We start from the raw sequence: 20287 nt of genomic DNA, 5'->3' as shown, positions 1-20287 counted from the left end.
TTCTTACATATTTCAGCTCTGTGCATCCTTTAGTACCTCTGTACTGCTCTCAGCCCCCTCTAGAAGTCACTCTGCTAGGCCTTTTGAACTCAACACCCATGCATAAGCATCCTAGCTTTTTTTTTTTTTTTTTTTTTTTTTTTTTGAGACGGAGTTTCGCTCTTGTTACCCAGGCTGGAGTGCAATGGCGCGATCTCGGCTCACCGCAACCTCCGCCTCCTGGGTTCAGGCAATTCTCCTGCCTCAGCTTCCTGAGCAGCTGGGATTACAGGCACGTGCCACCATGCCCAGCTAATTTTTTTGTATTTTTAGTAGAGGCGGGGTTTCACCATGTTGACCAGGATGGTCTCGATCTCGTGACCTCGTGATCCACCCAAGACACAGATAGACCCCATTCAAATTTCTGGGCTGTCTTCCCCCTACAGAAGCCTCATTTTTATATTTGCCCTTCCAGTTTCAGCTGCCCTTGAAATTCTAATCTCTATCACTTCAGTTCCAGAAGACTCTGCTTTCTACTTGGGATCCATCTCTATACTGCAAAGTTCCAGAAATTGTCTTGGTCATAAATCTGGGGGATTAACAAAGCCAACTTCACAGGTTGCCATATCTTAAGGATGATAGGGCTGCTCTCTCTCTTTCCAATGCCTGAAATCAGTTGTCTCTTATATTTTGACAGTTTTTATAGTTATTTTCAAAGGGATGTAACATTAATATCACTAATTCTAGTTACTTGATGCAGAATTCCTCTAGCACATTATTTTGAGCAACTATTATGTGTAAAACACTATGTTAATCATTATGGAATATAAAGAAATAAAAAACAAGTTCTCATCCATCTAGAAGAGATAAGAAAGGTGCATATATAACTAAAACACAAGACACATTGATTTTCTTTCAGTTCCTGGCCAAGACCTTTCCTACCTCAGATTTTGCAAATGCAATTATCTCTGCCTTGAAAATTTTTTCTTCTACTCATAGCCTGAATTACTTTTACTCATTTATCAGATCTCAGTTAAAATTTCACTTACTCAGGAGTGGCTTCTCTTCTTATCTAAATTATTTTATTTAATATTATTCTTTTTCATAGCACACGCTAGTTTTCCAATACAATTCTTATCGCAATGTTTCTTTAAATATGTCTGTATTTATTTAACATATATATTAGCTTATTGATTCTGTGCTTACATACTCTTTCTGTGCTTTTAAACATATATAAATTAATATATTACCTATATATTTCATAAGTGCAAGACTGACTTTATTTTCTTCTTTGCTGTCTCTAGATCTATGCCAGTATTGAAAAATACTGTGCATAAAAAAATATTCCTTGAATAAATGAATGGTGGATTTTTATCAGTGTCACAATCAGCATAGAAAATGGATGAGACCCTCACTTTCTATTGTACTGATAAAAGAAGGTCTTCAGAGATGGAATTTTAAGAGGCAGAGATGGGAAGAAGGGGCTTTCTAGGCAGGAAATTCATATGAGTTTAGAAAGTACAAGTCATATTTCAGTAGGCAGAAACTGGACCTGTTTTGCTGGAGACGAGAATTCATTAGGATGACAAACAGAAATAAGCCTTGTAAGGCAAGTTGAGTTTAAATTCTTGATCTTACCAGCCTAATAATAATCACCAGTTTATAAAATGTGAATCCTTAAATAATATTAATTAGTACCTGCAATATTTTTTCTAAAAATATGTTTTTTAAAAAATAAATGTTAAATAAGAATTTCACCAAAAACTTTATAAGATCCTAACTGAAAAAAATGGTACCAAGTTTATTCCCTATATTTGAATTTCAATTTTGTTGAGGAGGATGCCCAGAAATGTGCCTGATCAATGGCTCTATGGGAGATGCAATAAAGAGTGAACATTTCTTCCAATGGTCTTAATACATTAGTATGAAAGCAATTGCTTGGCATCTGAAAAACCATAGAATGGGATATATAGGACAGCTTGTTTTAATATAGTTCTAAGAAACCCTCTGTGGTTATCTTCTTATGCCTTTGGGAGAATGAGGAAGAACCACAGTGAATGCTTATAAGGGTTCAATGAAAATGGAGAGAAGCAGAAGTGAGCTGGGTGCTGGGAAGAGAAATCCAGTCCCCACACTCACCTGAGGCTCTAGGTATCTGCATGCTCCAGTTACTTTTCCCAACTGTAACTAAGAATGGAATTATAAATGAGTGTGTACCCACTACCTTACACTGTTTTTTCTCAGAATAGTGCAGCCAAAGTTTCACCAGGGCAGTCAGAGCAACCTCCAGGCACCAATTAGTCTATTCCTATTGCTGGTGAAGCCCACTTAGTCACAGGGGATCATAACCAAGCTCATTAACAGCACCCTCCACAGTCCACGTAACAGAATGTATAAAATTTCCACCAATTTTGCCTTTTGAAAATAAGTGTTTTCCTATAATTTGAAAAGCTAAGTGATACTATTCTATACTTTATGCAGTCAATGTGAGCAATTCTTTACACAAGCTAATCAATAACCAACCATACTACAAAATAATTTCATCTTTTGGGGGCACCACATTGTAGAAAAGAGAAGGTGTGGCCTTTAAGAAACTCACTGACTGGGTGACATTAGCTGACTTTGCCACAGATGAATCCTCAGCTTGAAAAGTTCCCCTTATCTCAGGTCTCCAAAGCTGAGCTGACTTAGAAAGACTGGTTCTTCTTCCCAACAACTAAAAGATACTCATCTTTCTTATCAAGCCAGATGCAGTTCCTCGATAAGTCTTTTCTTGGCACTGCTAACATCATGACAATAGGAAGGCAGGAGAGATCACAGTAAGGACCACGGACTCTTTGGGAGCCTGGCTGCCTGCCTTCGAACCTCAACTCTACCAATTATTAGCATAGGACTTGGGTAAGCTTCCAACCTTTCTATGTCCCAGTTGCTTGATATTTAAAATAGAAATAACACAGCCAGGCATGGTGGCTCATACCAGTAATCGCAGCACTTTAGGGAGGCAGAGACAGGTTGATCACAAGTCCAGGAGTTTGAGACAGCCTGGGCAACACGGAGAAACCCCATCTCTGCAGGAAAAAAAAAAAAATTAGGTAAATTTATATGTAAAGCACTTAAGCCAGTGCCAGCAAATAGTGAGTAATATGTTAACTGTTATTATCATCATTTTAAGTATACATTTTACTTGGCTCATTAATTAAACATTCAAACTATTTTTTCAATGCCTACTATGTGTCAAGCATGCTGTTGGATATATCAGTGAACGAAACCTCCCCCATTGAAGAGTTAATGCTGTAGTGAGGGAGAAGAAAATAAATAATCCAAGTAATAAGAAAATTATATAGTATGCTACTGTTTTTTTAATAGAAAACAAAATAGAGCAGAATAAGACATATCAATGGATTGTAATTTTAAATTAGTATGGTCAGGGAAGGCCTCATTAAGAAGGTAACATCTGAACAAAAATTTGGAGCAATTTCTGGGTGAAGATCATTCCAGTCATGAAGAACAGCCCTTACAAAGGTCCTGAGGCTTAAGTGTTTGTCATCTGTAGAAGGGCGGGGAAGCCGCTGTTGGTGAAGTAGAGTAAGCAAGAAGGGATGAATAGATGAAGCTAGGTGATGGGGCAGGGCAAAGACACAAGCTTTTGCTCTCAGTAAAATGGGAGCCATTGCAGAATTTTCGGTAGGAAACTAATGTGGTCTGACCTGCATTCTGAAAGCATCACTCTTGCTGCTCAGTTGAGAATAGGCCATGCAGGAAGGTGGGAAGACTAAAAACAGGAAGACCTGCTAGGAAACTATTGCCAAAATCCATGTGCAAGATGAGTGGCTCAGGCCGCAGTAGATGCAGAAAAGATATTGAGATGTAATCAGATTATTGACACATGTTGAAAATAAAGATAACAGATTTCCTGATGGAATGTTGGCAGGAACAGCATGGAGAACAGGATCTTCACTATCTCACCCACTAGAAAACCTGCAGTGACCATATTTGTTGTTTCTTACCATTAAATCTTTGACAACTAGTGAAATTCCTGGAACATAGTTGTCACTAAAAATATTTGTTTGATCAAAGAAGGAAAACAATATTCTAGGAGATAGAAGATTAAAATCGAATGCTTATTTTTAATCAGAAATCTTTTTTTTTTTCTCTTAGAGTAGTACTTAAGAATCTGGGAAATTTATTAGTCATCAGTAGGTTGATTGGTACAGATGAAATCAAAGAACAGGGATGTAAGTGAATCTTAAAGGATATTTTTACTGGATGAATAAAACCAGATGGCCTGCCCTGTAGTGTACACTTATCTAGTGCCCTGAGTCACTGTTGTTCTTCCCTAGATAGTATTTTATACAAATAGTCACTTGTAACAGTTTACATTCTGTGTGAACCAGCCTACTTTTGGATTGTAAATATTTTTTAAATGTGTAATTGTTATCAACTTGGCAATAAGCAAGTCTTGCATGTAGAGCCACTTAATTTTTAAAAACTTTTTGCATAGCCTAAGTTTGTTAATTGTCTATTGGCTTTTATAAGTAAACCACTGGAGAAAGGCACATTGGACTGAGAATTTACATCTAAGTGGTGGTATTTGTTTAGTTGTTTTTCTCCTTTTTAATAACTGTTCTGCTGCAAATGTATCATCAATGTTTGAGAATAAGTTTCTTAAGCTACGCAAGATCTCTTGCCTCTTTCATACTTTATACCTTTTTTGATATATGTCATTTGCAAGTGTAAAGTGGTGTCAGTTCTTTAATTTTCTTCATAAAGTATGATGCCTTTTTAACAATAAGTAGAAAATGTGCCTTGGTCAATTATTTTTCCAGTAATCAAATGAACTTTCCTTCCCTTATTTACATTGTGGCATGGTCCTCCTTGTGACCTGAGCACACAGTTGTGTCATTCAAATCTGGGAACAGAACAAGGGAACTCATGTTGAATCAATACATTTGTTTGTATTAGCATTGAGAGCTCAATATATCCTCATAGATGATAAGGGTATTTTTAAGTTAGCTAAATATATACCATGGATATTGCATATACTAATATTTAATGAACATCCTTCATGCTCTCTAGAGCATTATTATGGAGTGATTTATTATGAAATAAGTAACTTTAAGGTATCAAAACTCCAAATAGTTTGCAAATTTCTCTTGTACATTTAAGCTACACAGCTGACCACAGATTGTCTTTAAACTACCGTCCAACTATGCTAACTGATACAATAAAACCAATTTCAATACCTATTTGAATACTTTGAAGCCAAATGCCAGCTATCTCACATTAAGGATCTGGGATATTTTAAGTGATTAGCTCTTTGAGAAAATAAATATGCTCAAGAAATGTATAGAATTGTAGCTTTCAAAAGCACAGGGTAGCTTGTATCTGAAATGACTGGCCTCCTATGCATACAGTTTTTGACTAAAAAAAGGTACATAAAAACTGTGTGTGTGTGTGTGTGTGTGCGCGCGCGCGCGCGTGTGCGTGTGTCCGTGCGCGTGTGTGTGTATAAAATGACCAACACCTCCTCAATAAAGAAATGTCAGTCCTAAAACTTTACCAATTAGAAGGAAAAACACCCATTAGGTATAAGGTCATTTGCGGGGCTTGAACCTATGAACTTCAATTCCAAACTTCTTAAATACCAAAAAGGAGTGCAATAGAAAGATAAAAAGTTATCATTGATGAGTTAAGAGGGATATTGTGTAATAATGAAAAAATTCCTTGATTAAATGCGGCATTGCCATGCATCAACAGCATCATTAGCTGCTAGGCTTCAGGATTTTAATAAGGAATCAAAGACCAAATGAGAATGATTTAGAATTTATTATTCAGGAGGCAAGAAATTGGAATGATAATCATATCAAATGAGCCAAAAATAAAGGATTAAGAAAAGGTATTTAAAAGTGAGTAAGAATAAAATATACAAATTTAAGCAAGAGCAAGCTAATACCTCCTTACAATGACTTGACATTTAAGATAGGCACACAATGTTAAATCTAGCTCTATGAAAATCACACTTATTTGTAAAGACTACTAGATATTCTGTGTTTATATATGAAGACATTAGAAATGACTAATTGTTTAGCTATTGTAATATCTACAATTTTTCCATAAATAAAACTTTTCCAAGTGGCACAGTATAGGGCAAGTGAATATTTCATATTTTTCTACTAAAAATCATAGTCGGTGACATATCTACCTGCCCTGTATACTTCCCTGTACCTATTTGTACAGTCCAGTAACTTACCTCTCTGTGCTATAATATATGCCCCTACATGCAAAAGAAATGCCCCACAATTCTAAAATTTCCTAATATCTTGAGGTTAGATGCATTTACAGAAATTCTCTGTGGATCTGTGATGTGTGGGGTTTTAATGCTTTCTTTCCTTGCAGTACACAGGAAGTAAATCAAACACTTCAAGTACCGGACATTAATAATACCCCCATCCTCAAAGGAGGATTCTACTCCTAATGGAAAGATTATTCTCCAAACCTCATCAGCAGTGCCAGCCTCAAGGTGACTCACTCTCCCACCTGAACCTGCAGCAATTTCTTCCTCCACTGCTCTTGCCAGACATTAGCTGTTGCCATCCTCCACAAAGGGACATTAATAGTCTTGAAGGCAATATGCTGTTTTTGTTCTTGCTTTCTTGTCCCCTCCCTTGGAGCTCATTAACTTATATCTGCCCTCTAACAGTATAACTAGTAATCATCTAAAGAGATGTAGAAAGATCTTGAAACTTTACAGGTAAAGAATAGAGGGAAAATATTTAAGTAAATTATTAAAACCAAGATACCTCATTATTCATAAACTAGAGATTAGCTATTCCAAATGTCCTTAATATGTGTGACTGTCAATGTCATTTATTAATATACTCGAACTCATTCTGGATTCAAAGTGCAGTTACAAACACCATTTTCTCACCTCTTTAAATGTACATTCTATTGACAGAAAACAAAAACAAGGTTAGCAGAGATGACAAAACATGTTGAGATAACATATAAACAACTTGTCCTCTGGATAGTTCAACATGGTGCCCTTTAGCACTTGAAGGAAAGAAAACCTTTCTTTGTATCCTGTAGACAATATTGACTAAATTCAAGTGTATAACACATTCAGGCAAATAAACACTTATCTAGAATCGGAGATCTTATTCTTCAAGAAAACCAGACTCTTCAGTGGCTTTCAGGGTTACCTAGGACTTATGACTAGATTCTTATAATACGCAAAACAGGAAAATGAAAAACTATTGTGGAAGCGTGCAAGGGTATACAATTGCCACAGCCTCCAATCCATTCCTGTGGAAATGCCTACACCTTGAGGCTCTGAGTGAGTCATGCTTGCAAAACACGGTAAAAATTTTCACTTTCTCTGTTCAACCAGCAAAGAGCATTTAGTCAAGTTGAACAGAAAAATACTTTTCTCTCTCCTCAGGTATTGGGCACAATGTTCCCTTTTGGAACATTGACATCCCCTTATTTCTGTCTCCTGTGTTAGATACTGGGCTCAGTGTTCCCTTTTGAAAAAGCCTTACTTGACACTCCTCTGTGAGTCATGACACATCATGCCCCAATTTAAAGTCTCCTTGTACACTGAAGAGAAGATGCTGTGAGATGTTCAGATGTCTATCTTTTGGGCTACAATGATCATTCAGTCAAAGTTTGCAAAGAATATTGACATTCTTGGAGGATGCCAAAGTATACTGCACAGGCTTCTTAGGAAGTCCAAATCGTTTCTTATCCAAAGACTCTCAAATAATTCAAAACTGTGGTAATGTTATGCTATAGAAGGCAGGAAAAGAGAAAAGACCTTTCTGTTCCCTTCCACGAGATAGTACAGTTTGATTACTATAAAAATGACATCCATAGAAATTCTGTTTGTCCTGAAATTTTTCTATTGGGAAAACTAAACATGTGGCCCTATTCCTTACAACCCACACCTACACCTATTTTCAGGTTTCCCACATAGTCCAAAGTCACTTTTCTATAATGAGCACAGATTTCCTCTTAAATGCAACAGAAATAAGCTGCAAGTCAGATTAATGATCGGTCATGCAGGCTGATGTTTATGTTATGGCTACTTATACCATAAAGTATAAGTTGAATATATCTTTTGTATGAAAATAACATATAGCAATAGTAGCTTAATTCCTTCCTACTCAAAGTTTGATCTACAGGTCAACATCACAACACTATCTGGGCCCACCCTAAACCTACTGAATGATAAACCTATATATTAAAAATATTATCAGGCAATGTGTATGCCCAGTGACTGTTGAAAGCATTAATAGATCTCCAGGCTGACAGGGTTTGGAGAATATGAGCAAAGGGCTAGGACTATAAACTCCAATGGGATGTAGAAACAGAGTTGGAGACTCTTTGCCTCCATGAAGAACAAATATCTTCTTCTAATTAAAACACTGCTATAGCCACAAGATTGACAAATAATAATTGCACTCTGAATTTGGGACCTGAGCAACATAGTGTCAGAAAGTCAAGGTGATGTGGAGGGCCTAGGTCTGCTAGAAGGTGGCTGGATTGTAGATCTGTAGCCAGAAGGGACTGAGGGCCAATGAAATAGCTAGGGAAACAGTGAAAACAGCATCAAGTTCTTTCAACAGTTCCTTCAGGTGCACTAATCGTTTGGATCACAACCTTGGTGTCAGATAAGAAGCCACATGAAGTATACAAGAGACCTTGCCAGATCAAAGGGTTTGCATATTTTTTAAGGCTATTGATACACATAATCAAACCTCCCTCCAAAATGTTTATGCCGTTTTATAGCTTAAAAAGCTGAATATGAGAATGCCTGCTACCCCATACCCTACCCAAAAATAGAACTTGGAACTTAGACTTCAGGATGCTCTCAGAAAGGGCAAGGGCTATCAAAGTACTTTAGTTCCTAGCCCTGAGAAAGAGAGCATCAGAAAACATAGGTTATATAGTATCAATTTTAATCTCACAAAGTTTACTTCACAGAGTTCACTATTTCCTTTCATAGCCAGGAAACAGAAGAATCCAGGCTAGGGCCCTAAGAAAATGATGAAAGTCTTTCCTCCAAACATTTTCCAACATTGGGCTTCACTTCTTCTTGCTTCATCTAGCCCAGAGAAGATTCACTTTCTATCCTCTTCAATACCCTCATCAGCAGCCCAAGACACCGGCAGAGCACCAGGTGTACTGTATTCAGCTTCAGTACGTAACCCTCATGAGAGAGTTCAGATTGGAAGAGAAATTGTGAAAACATGATGTCTGCCTTTGGAATGTGCCTCAGTACATTAAGAACCTAGCACTAAACCTGAGGCTATGCTCATTCTGATTCACACAGGAAAGAGTGAAGGCTAGCTGGCAGTAGAATATGGGTGTGTCTAAAGCTAGATTTGGAAGGGGTGTCTTTGAGTATAGTTAGTTCTATCACCAAACTGTGTCTTTTATCTGTCCTCTAATCTCTATCTTCATTACATAGCTAAAGTCCAGATCCTCATTCATCAACTGATGCATCAAATGTTGCAACAGTGCCCTTAGCAGTTCATTTCCTGTTCTTTGCAGATTCTAACTGAACTAAGCTGATTATCACCCACCCCACCCAAATGACTCAAGTATAAAGTATGTTCAATTGTATTTTTAGTCAGTTTTAGTCTGGCCTGCTTAAAATAGATTGTCTTTTTAAATAGCAAAACTCTCTTAATGGCAAAAATCATCTTATTTTTTCTAATGTGGTCAACTATGACTCCACAAAAGTTGACCCTCCAAATTTGCCATCCAAATTCTTTTCTCCCCTGTGAGAATGGTTTAGAAGCTATAATAAAGGAAATAAATTACAAGTCTTGTAATTCACTATAGCTCTAACAAACATATAACACAGAAAATACATGATTATTAACATTGTCACATTAAAACAAACAATAGCTTAAATGGGCAAGATGTATTAAACAATGGATTTCTATGTACTTTTTATTATTCTATGATGGACCCTCTGTGTCTGAAAAAAAAAAAAAAAAAGGTATTTCTTTACAATATTAGCCTTTGTGTAAAAGAGGTGTTTCTTTACAATATTAACCTTTGTGAATTAAGAGGGATATCTGCAAATGTTTCATATGAGGAGATGATTGCAGCTGACATCTGATTCCTTCATGCCTGTAACTGACACCTCTCTGGAAAGCATCTAAGATGTTCTGGGCTAAAATCTTTACCTAGTCGACCACTTGGGGAGATCTTTAACCTCACTCTCATCTCTTTTCCTCTAATAGCTTATCCATTATGACTCCTATTTTTCTCTAGCCTTCGTCTTCTTAACTCAAGTATACTGCTTACATATTCAGTGTATCCTGTTTGCTTTTCATGCCTGTTTTAATTATTGTAATATTACATAAATATGATTTGGTACCAGTTTTCTTTAAAAATGCACACTATTTAGGATGTACTGAGGATGTATTGGGCTCTTTTTAGTTTGCCTGGAAAACTACTCCTGAGGGAAAATAAATTCAAAGATTCGATACCTAATTATAAATATGATGTTAAAATGCAAACCACATGTAAGTTCAGGCATGCTAAGTAATAACTGCTTTCAGGCCCTTATTGCTCCTACAAAAGAAATCTCTCCTGATTTGTCCCATCACCAATTAGGTACATGATCAGTCAGCTCAACCTCACCACTTCATTCAGGTGGTATTGCTTCAAGAATTCTAATTTCATCCATAAATTACTCATTTATTTAATAAATGTATATTTTTGTATGCAGTAGTTTTAAAAAATATGATCTTGGCCAGTGCAGTGGCTCATACCTGTAATCCCAGTACTTTGGGAGGGCGAGGCAGATGGATAACAAGTTCAGGAGATCAAGATCATCCTAACATGGTGAAACCCCGTCTCTATGAAGAATACAAAAAATTAGCTGGGTGTGGTGGCACGTGCCTGTAGTCCCAGCTACTCGAGAGGCTGAGGCAGGAAAAATCACTTAAACCCGGGAGGTGGAGATTGCAGTGAGCTGAGATCACACCAATGCACTCCAGCCTGGGCAACAGAGTGAGACTCCATCTCAAAAAAAAAAAAAAAAAAAATGAGCTCAGCCCTATGCTATGTACCCCTTCAAATCACACGCTCTCTATTAAAAAGTGGAATACATAACAGAATCTCTGAAGTCACAGTGCCAGAATAGGTAATTTAGAAATTCTTTCTAGCAATTCTGATACATCTATCCATGCCCAGTGAGAATCTTTCTATATCCTTTTTGAAAATCTCACTAACTGCCATGGCTTTATACATTTATTGGCAAATAACGTTCAAATATATTTTTTCAACAGTTTTTTCCCTGAACTCCAAAGCCACTTTCTTCTGGATTTGTGTCATTAAGGTGGTTCCTCACATAAAATATCTTCAAAATCAAACTTGAGGTCATCTGCTCTGCATATGAAATTCTCTAGGGTATCCTATGTCATTAGATAATTCTGTGTATATAGCCACTGACATTATTCTTTTTAAAAAGCAAAGAAATGAAAGAATGTCTACTCCACAGACAGAGCAACCTGACACTAGTTATTTTACTTATTTTCTTCTCCTGCTCCTGTATCTTAGAATTTACATCTTACCTCTCTTTGGGTCTAGTTAATTCTTTACCCACAATGTGTTTCTAATCTGCTGCTTGTTCTCCATCTTCACCATTATTCCCTGCAGGCTAGACCTTTAGTAACTGGTATTTATGTGATTGCCAAGTACCCAACTGCAATCCCATCCTTGGTACAGTTCTTCAGTTATTATTCTTCAGAAGAAACCTGATCATTTCACTCCTTTACCTAAAATCTTTGAAGGTACCTTCATCACCTACTAGATTAAAATATTTTGAGGGATGTAACATATAGCGGTACTTTCTCTATTTCTTGCACTTAAAACAGATAAAGTTTCTGATTTTAAGACATAGACGTTTTAACCCAAGTGTCCTTGCATATTTGAGGCTGCTCTATTTAGTTGGACAATTTGGGCTTGAAATGCAGCTTAACTCTCTAATTTCAAATTTATAATGCATAAATTGAGTATAGCAATAGCTATCTTCCAGATTTGTTGGAGAATTATTAAATGAGATGTTTATAAAGCCCCAAATATACATTCTAGTGCAAAATTAATGTTCAATAAGTAGTTGCTATTTAATGCTGTTCATTTGTATCTGACAGTTTTAATTTAGCATTATATTATGAATATTTCCCTCATGCAATCAAACAGTTAAATTTAGAAATATGATTATAAATTGCTGCATAGTAATAAATCACACACACACACACATACACACACACACACACACACACACACACACACATATATATATATATAATCTTAATTTATTTTACCAAGTGCCTATTGGCAGACATTTATATTGTTTTCAACTCTTTATTCTTATAAATAACACTGTAATAAACATCATAAAACATAAATCTTTGGGAACACCTCCAAATATCTCCTCAGGATAAATTACGAGAAGTGGAACATTTTAAGGTTCTAAAAACTTATTGCCAAATTACCCTCCAGAGAGGTACCAATTGATGTTTCCACTAGCAACACATGCCGTTCCTGTTCCCTGCACCCTTCCACCTTACAAAGGTTATTCTTTTTTTCTCTCTCTTTCTTCAGTAATGTGGTGGTATCTTACTTGTTATTGTTATAACAACTAAACACTCCATCTTTAATCTATTTGATTCTTTTAGTAACAGAGAGGGCAGAACCCATCTGCCTTGCAGAATTTTGAGAGTTTTTATTTACTCCTCTCTTGTCTTTTGTTCTTAGAGGAGTAGATTGTGTATTTCAGACATTGTTCAAAGCATTTGCATTATGTTTGAAGACATTTCTTAAATTAGTAAACACCTATACAACTCCACCAATCCCCAGTAATCACCAATGAATATAAAAACCTAACCCTCCATATTGGAGCACTTTGATTCTGACATTCATCCTCCAAACCCTGTCCTCAAAATGTAAAAATCCATATCCAATGATAAATGGCAGGATAATTATCAGGAGTAATAGAAGGGACAAGACTACTTAACCTCAAAATAATTTTCCAGCTCAATCAAAGCTCTGTTTGAATCTCTGGTATAAATGGTCCTTATCTAATATCAAGAGATCAGTTAAACACCAAAAATTGCATAAATCCTACTTATCAACTGGCAGAAGAGGAGATAAAGACTAAATGATTTTATACACTGTTTACTAGCTAAGGAAATACAGGACGTTATAAGGCTATAGTTCAATAGGCTTATGTTCATCTTACACTCATTGTTTCCTCAGGGTCAAACATACTGTAATCACTCAAAAAACTATTGAATAAAATTTAAAAAAGACATATTAACCAGATTGAACTCTTGACTACTTTCACTTAAGCAGGGAGCCGTAGAATAGCTCTCAGAATTCTGATTAAACCTCCTCAATGGCTTTAATTTGCATTTATTGGGTTGATAATAGACATAGTTTTAATTTCATTATTAGCTATTTGTATTTTTTTGTGAAATATCATAGTATTGTATGCTTTCATATGCTCTGATATGGCATATGTTCCATGTATTTTTGATCCAGCGAGTCTTCCTGTAGCCATTTAAGCTAATGAAATATAGAATGACATAAATAGAAAATGTATTTTAAAACATTTATGTTTTTAAGTGTTTAAAAACTTTAAATGTTTAAAACATTTTAAGTTTTTAAGAAGCAGAAAAAAATGAAGGAAACCATCTATATAAACATGTAGTTAAATGCATTATGACACATCTATACATAAGACTACTATTCTGTCATTAAAAATGACAATATAGAAGCACAAAGAAACTGCTTAATAAGTATTCTTAAGTGAATACATTAGGTCACACAATTATATGTAAAATAATGTCCCATCTTCCTTTACTGAACCTGTCATCAACTATTTCATCAAATCATGCAAAGATTACTAACAACCTCATATTATAAAATATAGTATTCGGTTCAATCCTCTTTCTTAACACCATCATTTGACACAGGCGATTGCACCTTCCTCCTTGAGACAGCTTTGGTACTTGACTTCAGAATAACAGTCTGGATTGTCTTTCGTCACTGACAGTTCTTTCAAAATCTCCTTTTTTGGGTTTCTCTTCATATCCCCAGTCTTAAAATACTGAGTTTCCAGTCCTCAGTCCTTGGTTCTCTCTCTTCTCTTCCACTCACCCCTAAGTGATTCCACCTAGGCTTATGGCTTAACTACTTCCTACTTAGAGTGAGGGCTCCCAGATTTCAGTCTGTAGGTTGGACCTCTACCTTGAACTCCAGACTCTGCAATTAGCTGCCTATTCATCATCACCAGTTGAACATTTTTAAAAAGGAGTTCTAATTAAACACATCAAAGCCAAACCCCTGATGTTTTACCCTCGAAGTTACTCCTCCGACAAAATCTTCATCATATCAAACAATGGCAGCTCTAAATCTTTGGGCTGAGTAATTACAATGGGGTGTGGTGGGTCAGGGTCCAAAGAGATGAAGAAGAGGAAAGTTAAAGAGAGAAAAGGAAAAAAAAAAAAAATCTGTTCTCCCAGTTTACTTCTAAATCTGTTTGACAATCAGATCATCATAACCTTAATTTTAGACCTGTGTAGCATCAACTTCTGTAACATTTAACAGTCAATGTTCAACAAAAGTAATTCCTGAATTGATGTTAATATGATCTGGGTAGTAACAAAATTCTAGTTTCAAAGTATTATTCTTATTGACAGCATACATTCTACCTGATGGTGAACAATTTTAGAAGTGGTCCCCTTAACTTCAGGAGCAAAATGAGGATGTCCATAACTGCCTCATCTATGCAAGATACCGGAGTTCCCAGATAGCATCAGAAGATAAGAAAAAACAATAAAAGACATAGAGATTGAAATAAAAGAAACAAAACTTAATTTCATTCATTCAAATGAAATAAAACAAAAGCACCATTAACAGATGTTTTACCTACATTCCAAATACCAAATAGTTTATGAACAAAATAACTACATTAATATGATTAGCCAATTTGCTAAATGAAAGACCACTATGGTGGGGGGGGGGGGAGTCAATTACATTTCTATCCACCAGGATTATAAAATACAAAAATTTGTTAAGAATAAACTTACAACAGCAAAAACATGTATGTATAAGATAAAAGTAAATCTAACAGAATAATATTGCTTACAAGAAAAATATAGGTCAGGTACAATGGCTTATGCCTGTAATCTCACCACTTTTGGAGGCCAAAGTGGGAGGATTACTTGAGTCCAGAGTCAAGATCAGCCTGGGCAACATGGCAATAACCATCTCTACAAAAAAGAAATACAAAAACAAAACAAAACAAAATTAGCTAGGTGTGGTGGTGCCTGCCTGTGTTTCTCACTACTGAGGAAGATGAGGTGGGAGGATCCTTTGAGCCCAGGAGACTGAGGTGGTAGTGAGCCATGATTATACCACTGCACTCCAGCCTGGACAACAGAGCAAGACTCTGTCTCAAAAGACAAATAACCAACAAAAAACCATACGTGCACATAAAAGAAAGATATAATATGTTTTTGAAAGAACTTAAAGAATAAATAAATAATGAAGAAACATGCTAGGTTAATAGATAAGCAGACAAAATATCTTAAGGACATCTTAAGTTCTTAATTTGAAGATTCAATGCATTTTTAATCAATCTCAATAAGAATGTACAACAATCTCCAGTGACACACAACTTACCTACATAACAAACCTGCACATGAACCCATGAAGTTAAAGTTTAAAAAAAAAAAAAATTGTAAAATTTGTATAGATGAATGGCTAATAACAAAAAAAATCATATTGAAGGAAATATACATAATGGATTAAATGCATAAATGTAAAAGGTAACATTTTTGAAAAAGTAAAAAATATTACCTTTATCCTTTCAAGAAAGAAAAGGATTTCTTCAGCAAAAATGTAAACCACAAAGGAACAAAAATCCAAAAATTTAGGCATAAGAAGATTAAGACTTTCTGATTCTCAAAGGAGACATAAAGGAAAGTTGTAAATACACAACCTAGAAGAATATATTTACAACACAATTACCAAAAGTTTCATGTCCAGAAAATATAAAGAAATCAAACAAATTAAAGAACTAGAGGAGCAAGAAAAAAACAAATTCAAAAGCTAGCAGAAGATAATCAATAACTAAGATCAGAGCAGAACTGAAGGAGAGAGAGACATGAAAAACCCTTCAAAAAAAAAATCAATGAATCCAGGACCTAGTTTTTTGAAAAGATCAACAAAATAAACCGCTATCCAGACTAATAAGGAAGAAAAGAGAGAAGAATCAAATAGATGCGATAAAAAATAATAAAGAGGATATCACCACTGACCCCACAGAAATGCAAACTACCATCAAAAAATACTATAAACACATCTATGCAAATAAACCACATAATCTAGAAGAAATGGATAAATTCCTGGACATTATACCCGTCCAAGACTAAACCAGGAAGAAGTCAAATCTCTGAGTAGACCAATAACAAGGTCTGAAGTTGAGGCAGCAATTAACAGCCTACCAACTAAAAAAAGTCCAGGACCAGATGCATTCACAGCCAAATTCTACAGGGGTACAATGAGGAGCTGGTACCATTTCTTCTGAAACTATTCCAAATAATAGAAAAAGAAGTAATCCTGACTAACTCATTTTATGAGACCAACATCATCCTGATACCAAAACCCGGCAGAGACACAATTTAAAAAGAAAATTTCAGGCCAACATCCCTGATGAACATCAATGCGAAAATCCTCAAAATACTGGGAAACTGAATCTAACAGCACATCAAAAAGCTTGTCTATCACTATCAAGTTGCCTTCATCCCTGAGATGCAAGGCTAGTTCAACATATACAAATCAATAAACGTAATCCAACACATAAACAGAATCAAACACAAAAACCACGATTATCTCAATAGATGAAGAGAAGGACTTCAACAAAATTCAAGAGCACTTTATGCTACAAACTCTCATTAAACTAGGTATTGATGTAACGTATCTCAAAACAGTAAGAGCTATTCATGACAAACCCATAGCCAGTATCATACTGAATGGGCAAAAAATGGAAACACTAACTTTGAAAACCAGAAAAGGATGTCCTCCCTCACCACTCCTATTCAACATAGTACTGGAAGTTCTGGCCAGTGTAATTAGGCAATAAAAAGAAATAAAGGCTATTCAATTAGGGAAAGATGAAATTAAATTGTATCTATTCGCAGATGACATGATTGTATATTTAGAAGACTCAATAGCCTCAGCCCAAATCTCCTTAAGCTAATAAGGAACTTCGGCAAATTCTCAGGATACAAAAGCAATGTGAAAAAATCACAAGCTTTCCTATACATCAATGATAGACAAACAGAGAGCCAAGTCATGAGGGAACTCATATTCACAATTGCTACAAAGAGAATAAAATACCTATAAATATAACTAACAAGGTATGTGAAAGATCTCTTCAAGGAGAACTATGAACCACTGCTCAAGGAAATAAGAGAGGACACAAACAGATGGAAAAACATTTTATGTTCATGGTTAGGAAGAATCAATATTTTGAAAATGGCCATACTGCCCAAAGTAATCTATATATTCAATGCTATCCCCATCAAGCTACCATTGACTTCTTCACAGAATTGGAAGAAACCACCTTAAATTTATGTGAAACCAAAAAAGAGCCCACATAGCCAAGACAATACTAAGCAAAGAAGAAGATGAAGAAAAAAGAAAAAAAGAAAGCTGGAGGCATCACGCTACCTGACTTCAAACTATTCTACAAGTCTACAGTAATCAAAATAGCATTTTACTGGTACCAAAACAGAGATATAGACCAATGGAACAGAACAATGGCCTCAGAAATAACACTGCACACTACAAATATCTGATCTTTGACAAACCTGACAAAAATAAGCAATGGAAAAAGGATTACCTATTTAATAAATGGTGTAAATGGTGTTGGGAAAACTGGCTAACCATATGTGGAAAGCTGAAACTGGATCCCTTCCTTACACCTTACACAAAAATTAACTCAAGATATATTAAAGATGTAAACATAAGACCTAAAACCATAAAAACCCTTGAAGAAAACCTAGGCAAAACCATTCAGGACACAGGCATGGGCGATGACTTCATTATTAAAACATCAAAAGCAATGGGAACAAAAGCCAACATAGAAAAATGGGATCTAATTAAACTAAAGGGCTTCTGCACAGAAAAAAAAAAAAAAAAAAAAAAAAAAAAAACCACAAACAAACCCTATCATCAGAGTGAATAGGCAACCAACAGAATGGGAAAAACATTTTGCAATCTATCCGTATCCTGAATCTACAAAGAACTTAAACAAATTTACAAGAAAAAAAAAAAAAAGACCATCAAAAAGAGGGTGGAGCAAATGAACAGACACTTCTCAAAAGAAGACATTTATGCAGCCAACAAACATATGAAAAAAAGCTCATTATCATTGGTCGTTAGGGAAATACAAATCAAAACCACATTGAGATACCATCTCACAGCAGTTAGAATGACAATCATTAAAAAGTCAGGAAACAACAGATGCTGGAGAGGATGTGGAGAAACAGGAACACTTTTACATTGTTGGTGGGAATGTAAATTAGTTCAACCATTGTGGAAGACAGTGTGACAATTTTTCAATGATCTAGAACCAGAAATACTATTTGACCAAGCAATCCCATTACTGGCTACATACTCAAAGGATTATAAATCATTCAATCATAAAGATACATGCACACATATGTTTATTGTGGCACTGTTCACAATAGCAAAGACTTGGAACCAACCGAAATGCCCATCAGTAATAGACTGGATAAAGAAAATGTGACACATATACACCATGGAATACTATGCAGCCATAAAAAAGGATGAGTTCATGTCCTTTGCAGAGACATGGATAAAGCTGGAAACCATCATTCTCAGCAAACTGACACAAGAACAGAAAACCAAATACGGCATGTTCTCACTCATAAGTGGGTGTTGCACAATAAGAATACATGGACACAGGGGAAGGAACATCACACACTGGGGCCTTTCAAGGGGAGGAGGGCTAGGAGAGGGATAGCAGGAGGTGGGGGGCTAGGGGAGGGAAAGCATTGGGAGAAATATCTAATGTAGATGACAGGGTGATGTATGTAGTAACTCACCATGGCACATGTATACCTATGTAACAAACCTGCACTTCCTGCACATGTAGCCTAGAACTTAAAGTATAATTTAAGTGAAAAGGAAAACAATCCCAAAATAAAGAGCAAAACATATAGCTCAAATGTTTCCCACAGAAGGAAGACAATATAGCCAATAAACATTAAAAGCTGCTCAAACTCATTACCAATCACGGACCTAAAAACTGAAACCACAATGGGAAACTCTCTCACTTAAGCTCACACACACACAAAAACTTTAATGACATTACAAAAAGAGTTGATAAGAACAAGAATCAACAGAAACTCTTCAACACTGCTCTTGGGAGGGTAAATTCATACAAAATCATGGAATTATCTAGCAAAGCTGAAAATACACATATGCCCCAACCCAGTCTCATGTGTCTTAGATATGTCTTTGGTAGTATGTACCAAAGACATATCTGAATTTTAAAATTAATATATACAAAAAAATTTTTTAATTACCTGGGAATATGCCTGTAGTTCTAGCTACAGGAGGCTGAGGCAGGTGGTTCACTCAAGCCCAGAAGTTCAAGGCTGCAATAAGCTATAAACACAAAACAGAACAATGTTTATCTATGTGGTAGATTGAAGGATATTGCCAGAAATAACACACAGGGGACTTAACCGTAGGAATTATCATCTATGTAAGATTTGTTATGGATGCCTGGTTACACATTTGTTATTCTTTATAACTTACCTAGTCATTGCATCTATGCTCTTGAATATATCATGTATTTCATAATATTTTAAAAATTAGAATGGCATAACTTTTGGTTTCAAGGTTGTTATAATAAAACGAGGTAGACTTTGGTCAATCAACTGCTATTTATGTGTCCTACTGACTATATTCTCAGGCAAGAGGAGGCTAGGATATATTCAAGCTGGCTCAAATACCTATAGCTTCATCCCAAACCTTTTATCTTTTCAAAGTTCTATGTGAAAATGTCACATTGGGAATCTTCCATTTCCCTCTCCACATACACCTCTGCACCCTTCTACACTGTTAGTGACCTGTATGAACCACATGAATAAGTTTACATTCTCTTTCACTTTTAGTTGAGTCAGTGGAGAGCCCCCACAAGTGATTGGATGGAGGGAGGACAGTGAGATCAAGGTATTCATCTCTC

General features: G+C 35.8%; 1 long non-coding RNA gene across 2 annotated transcripts in view; it reads right to left on the bottom strand.

The window, feature by feature from the left end:
- The window catches only part of LOC141583563 (uncharacterized), a 455143-nt gene that overhangs the window by 206944 nt on the left and 227912 nt on the right, over positions 1-20287 (bottom strand). For both annotated transcript variants that reach the window (XR_012516217.1, XR_012516218.1), the window contains exon 5: positions 19623-19704. This is a non-coding gene — a long non-coding RNA (uncharacterized LOC141583563). The remainder of the gene's footprint in view (positions 1-19622; positions 19705-20287) is intronic.

Source organism: Saimiri boliviensis, chromosome 2 (genome assembly GCF_048565385.1).
Source record: "Saimiri boliviensis isolate mSaiBol1 chromosome 2, mSaiBol1.pri, whole genome shotgun sequence".
Taxonomy (NCBI): Eukaryota; Metazoa; Chordata; class Mammalia; order Primates; family Cebidae; genus Saimiri; species Saimiri boliviensis.
The sequence above is the reverse complement of the archived record's forward strand: the minus strand, read 5'-3'. Positions and strand labels throughout refer to the sequence as shown.